The sequence below is a fragment of the Balaenoptera physalus genome (genome assembly GCF_965194825.1).
Source record: "Balaenoptera physalus genome assembly, chromosome: 11".
NCBI lineage: Eukaryota > Metazoa > Chordata > Mammalia > Artiodactyla > Balaenopteridae > Balaenoptera > Balaenoptera physalus.
The window spans coordinates 95,019,117-95,025,116 of record NC_138896.1 but is presented as its reverse complement, the minus strand read 5'-3'; positions in this window follow the sequence as shown (position 1 = coordinate 95,025,116).

The following is a 6,000-nucleotide window of genomic DNA, read 5'->3' as shown; positions in this document are numbered from 1 at the left end:
ACCCTTCACTCTTGTATAATCTAGTGATCTCAACATTTTCATCGATGAAATTTCCAATGCATTAGTCTCTCTAAAGTCTCTCTTCTTAGACCTCAGCTGCTTCAAAATCCTATCCTCCACACTTCTGCCACCTACTTCTGTGATTATACCTCTGATCTTACAATTAACAATAAACATATCCATGCCTTAATCTGTATTTCAAACACTGTCCTCTCTAAAACCTCCCTCCCCGCTTTCCATTTCAGTCTCTCTAGTATCCTGCCTCCAGAAATTCTTCCTTCTCACTGTGACTTCCAATTTATTGGCCTTTCCACCTTTCCACTTTCCATCACCCCCATTATGTCCTCACTTTTGCTCTTACCCAGCTCAATTACGTGGTCAATCACTGTAATCACTCCCTTGCAAATACTCTCAACTCACGTGGTCTCTATCCTTCCATCATCTCACCTGGCAAGGTACCAAATCTGGCTAAATCCAAGCCTTTGACTACTCAGGGCCTATGTCTAAGCAGCTGAATATTCCTGAAGAAAAATGTGCAGCCAAGCTGACAGGCGTTGCGTTAAATTCTTGACAGAAATCTCGAGTGGGCTCTTAGTGCTTGCCTAGCAGTAAGTACATTTCCCTAGTCAATTCACTTTCTCATTCTACATGGCTCCTATTAGGAAACTTTTATTCTCTGCTCAGATTTTCCATAACTTCCATCTACTTGCTTCTCTCAGCTAAAGGTGCTGCTTAAACTTTTCCATAAGAAAATATAAGATCAGAATAAGACGTCCATGTACTTCCACTACCAACCTACCAATTAACCTGCATCTGTATCCACATACTCTGCCTTCTCCTTCTCCGTTATCAAGACAGAAACACCTATCTAAGGCCAACCTTCCACTTGTTCTATCGTTTATTGTTCTCATCCCATCAAAGGATCTGGCTCCCGAAATCTTCCTCTCTCTTCTTGCAGCCTCAAATTTTGTCTTGTAGAGGTCAGCAAACTATGGCTCATGGGGCCAAACCTGGCTGGACATCTAAGTTAAAAATGATTCTAACATTTTTAAATGGTTGAAAAAAATCAAGTAATAATATTTCATGACACATGAAATTATATGAATTTCAAAGGTCAGTGTCCATAAAGAAAGTTTTATGGGAACACAGCCTTGCTCACTGGTTTATAACCTACAGCTGCTTCCACACTACAATAGCAGTGTTGAATAGTTGCAACAGATGTCTGGCTGGCAAAGCTAAAAACATTTAATAACTGGCCCTTTACAGCAAATGTTTTCTGACCTCAGTTCTACAAAATTAACCTCAATAACATTTAAACACGCTGCAATCACTTGCCAACAAAACAAAAACTATCTCTTGACTCCCATGTCTCCCTCCAGCTACACCACCACTTCAACGCTTTCCTTTTGCAGCAATAATCATCACGACAATTACCAGTTCCTAGAGTTTTCACTCCATTTCTCCTGTCTGCTTTGAGCTCTCTCCAGTAAGTTTACGTACCTAACACTGAACTGAAATTACTTTTACACTGCAAGTGGGGAACCAATGGTTACTATATCTTATTGACACTCGACCTCTTAGCAGCATTTGAAAGGAATCACTTTCTCCTTCACTTGCATTTGGGTCCCATCCTCTCTTGATGAATTGTCTTCTCATCTGGCTGATTCTTCTGTTTCTTTTGATGCATATTCTCATTTTCCCAACACCTAAAATCTGGAGAGCTCTCAGGCTTCGTCTTGTGACTTCTTTTATTCCTCTGATTGCTGGGTGATCTCCTCTAGCACCATGGTTTTAGGTGACATTAATAAACTGATCCTCCTAAATGTATACGTCTATCCCGGACCAATCCCTTTATTTCCAGATTTATATACACAAGAGCATAATTGACATAGCAAACTTTATATGTCTAAAAACACACTCGATTTTCCCCTCAAACCTGCATCTCCTTTTCTGTCTTTCCCATTTCAGTAAAAGGCAACCTCTGTTCCTCCAAATGCTTAAACCAAAATCTTTGTTGTCATCTTTGATTTTTCTCAACTTCTCATATTCCAATCCTATTGGCTCTTTGATATACTTTTACCTGTAACACACTCAAATACTATTAGCTCTATCTTTAAAATAAACCAAAAAATTCAACCACTTTTCACTGCCTCCATTCCTATGACCGTAACCCTAGTTCAAATCATCATTTTATGTCTTGACTACAGTAGTAGCTTTCTGTTTGATCTCCCTACTTCTACCCTTTTTCCCTCAAAGGATACTTTTCAAATGAATACAAATCAGGCAACTTCCTTTCACATGGCTCCTCACTGCAAAATAATTGAAATCAAAACATTTAACCATGACCTGTGTTGCCTCTACTCTGCAACTTCAGCGCATTCCACACCGTACCTCTCTACTATGCTTCATCATGTTGGTCTGATTTCTTTTGCGCACAACCTCTATGCTCACCTCCTGCTGCTGTTCACTTTGTTTAAATGCTTTCCTTCTCCCTGCTCATCACATGCTGTACATAACCTTCAGATTCCAGATCAAATATCTCCCTCCCAGGGAGGCTTTTCCTGGCCACCTTGGCCATCTTCATGTCCTATCTCATCCACCTACCCTTTAAAGCTCCTACTCATTTCCTTTATTTCTGTCACAGCCCTTATCTCCATCAGATATTATACTATTACTTTTTTTTTTTTTTACCATACTAGAATATTAACTCCATAAGAGTACGTCCCTTACCCTGTCTTAGTTGCCACTGTATCCAAGAGTCTGAAAGTGTTGCCACTCATGAACATCTGTTGATATACTAAATGAATTAATAAATTTTTTAAATCCATGTAAAATGTTTAATATATTGCCTGGCAAAATAAAGTGCTAAATAAATGGAGGCTACTAATAAAAAAACAATAAATATACATAAAAGGAAAATTAAAAAATAAAATGTAAACATAAAAATACATAAATACTATTTAAAGACAGCAAGGTAGAAGAGTGATACATAAAACATTATAAATGTCAATGCTACAGAATAAACCTATAAAAATACTTAAACTTCAGACACTTCTATAATGGGTTTGCAGTACTGAAACAATATTTTATTTTCTAAGGGAGTATTATATCTTTATTCAAAATTTTCCAGCACACACACATAAAATGATGGGCTATGCTACTGAAGTCAGCACTGACAGCCGTGGAGAAAGATAACTGAGCTTTCTTTTTCTTGAAGAAAGGGAATGAAGTTGCTGCTCTGCCATGCTTCTTTAAGCTCAAGTTTCAATTTGTGTTAAGTCTGGTCTCTTCCAAGTTCTGAATAGAACATTAAATTAAGTACTGCACAGTCAGTGTAACATATTCTTTTCTCATTCTTCTAGACCTTTGACTCTGCCCTAGGTAACATCCTTTACAAAGCTGACTTTGCTCTCTTTCCTTGGTTCAGGTGGTATATGGGATATTTTCAACAAAATTTAAGTGAGTGGTTGCAAGTGTTGAATTTATATTCAAGCTGCATAAGCTTCTTACTGGAAAAAAATAGTTGAAAAAATAGTTATATGTGAACACTGAATATCCACTTCCTTTGAAACGGTAAAGTTTCTGCAATTTGATTGAGCTAATTTTGTTTGTTTCACTTCAAGCCAATTCATTAAACAGGGCTGGGTGTCTATAATGTTGAAAGCAATGTGTTTGGCTTCTTTAGAAGACACCAAATGAGCCAGGTGTGGAAAACATGTTCTATCTACTGGTCCACTCCAGTTGAATGATTATAGTAGTCTGAGGGGCTCTTAAGAAGTACTGTGAGGCTATGAATGGAATTATGGGAAACAGTGATATGATCCATGCATGTTATCTGACTAAATTATTTAGGCAAAAGGGGAATCACTGCACAAACAATGAGTGTTTGCTATGTTGGAATTGATAGTCATTGCTCTTAAATAGTTATAGTCCTAAAGAAGAAAAGATTAAACAACATGGTTGTATGGCAGGAAGTCATGATAACAGTTTAAAGCAGAAGTAATTCTGTTGTTGCTTCTTTACTGGAACAGAATTAGCAACAGAAAAAAAAAAATAAGTGGACTTTTTTATTTCCTTTACTCGTAGGAAAGGTAACCAGGTTCCACTACCTTGTGAATGTGGGAATCCTTGGGCCCTGGGAGAAAGTTGACTTTTGTTTCTTTCTTTCTTAGTTATGTAGGGTTAGGCTGCTCTGAGTAATCATCCTCCCAATGACAGATCATTTTGTTTGTTTGTTTATTAATTCATTTAAAATAATAGTAATAAACTACATGTTAACAAATACTTTTAGTAAAAATAACTATATTTTTCAAAGCATAGAGTGACTTTGTTTACATCTTTGTAAATCTCATTAATATCTGGCTACATGGAACTCAGCTGTACTCTCACATCTGCTTTGCACTCAGTCTTTTGCAACATCACATGTCAATGACAGATTATATTTTTAATTTTCTTTTATTTATTTTTTTATACAGCAGGTTCTTATTAGTTATCTATTTTTATACATATTAGTGTATATATGTCAATCCCAATACCACCCTGAACGCGCCCAATCTCGTCTGATCTCAGACAGATCTTTAACTAGCACATTCAAGCAAGATTATCCAAGAAGAATATAGGTGATAACTGAGAGGTAAAATGGATTGACCAAATGTTTAGATTTTCTGATCCCGAGCACACAGAGGAGCGAGGAATTCTGCAGAGGCCAGGATCTTCAATCTGCTCCTAAAATTTGCCTCTGTGGTACACAGAATTCTAAAGCAGGTGTGTATGGGAAGGGTGTAAAACTATGGAAAATTACCCACATTGAGTGTTGTATTGAAAAGGGTCAATGGTACCTGAGAGTTAAACACAATCTTATTTTGAATAATAAAGATGTGTGGCATATTTTGCACATGAAATACAATGTGGTAGAATAAGATGTTTCAAAATAGAAGCACAAAATTAAGTAATAATGGGGATTCAAGAAAAGTAGAAATTTTTAAAAATCTAATTTCTTAGAGACTTTTATGTTGAACAATAGCTAGAGCAGGTTGTGTTACACTGATTCATTTTGCATAAAGATATTTTCATGGCCTTGATCAAATGACACATTTAAAGACTTCTAAAGCCCTTTAAGGAACTGATTAAGGACTTCAGAAAACGACCTTCTATTTAGATCTTGGAGTATCTAGTTATTCCAAGTATAGAAATGAATCAGGCCAACAGTTATAAGCCTCTGCCCATATCCTACCATTCTTGCCTCCAATATGAGGTTACAGTAAGATCACAATAAATTTCCCTGGGTTGGAACACCCAAATACACTTCCAGGCCATCACCATGATAGTACTTGGCAATGAGCCACAGTTGGTTCAAATCTAGAAACAACTCTGTAATTTTGGGACTCTGTCTAGGGAGTTATCTGTCTTCCTCCCCTGTGTTTTTGGTTACATTCTTCAGACAACATTTCTTATTTGTCAGATTTAGGAATACATTATGTTTTGACCTCTGTTTCTACACTACTTCACCTTGAAGATTTTAAAACTTAGTTCACTTCTTTGACTATTTCGTCTGACCCAACATAACGCAACATTCTCAATTATTTGGTTCCAACATGCCTCCACATACCCTGGATCAACTAAGGAGGTTCATATATTGAATCAAAGAATTTAGTTCTCCATCAAATACTTCTTCACTGGTCCGCCATGTAACGCATTTATTTAGGTTTTGTTAAATGCAAGCTTCTATGCTAGATATGTTACCTCAGACTATTCAACAACCAGGGACTGGTGTCAATTCCTGAGATGCAACAACTTGTAAATATCACATGGTTACATATGAGAAGGTATATTTCATCTGCAGAAGAGGAAATATGTTTGTTTCTTATCTTTACATGGGACAAATTATTCATGGAGCCCTAAATTTAGAGCATCAGATGACGGTGGTATAAAGAAAAGAGACAATGAATCTGAGAATAATATTTAAAATACAACAAGTGAATTGGACTTTCTTATCCACTT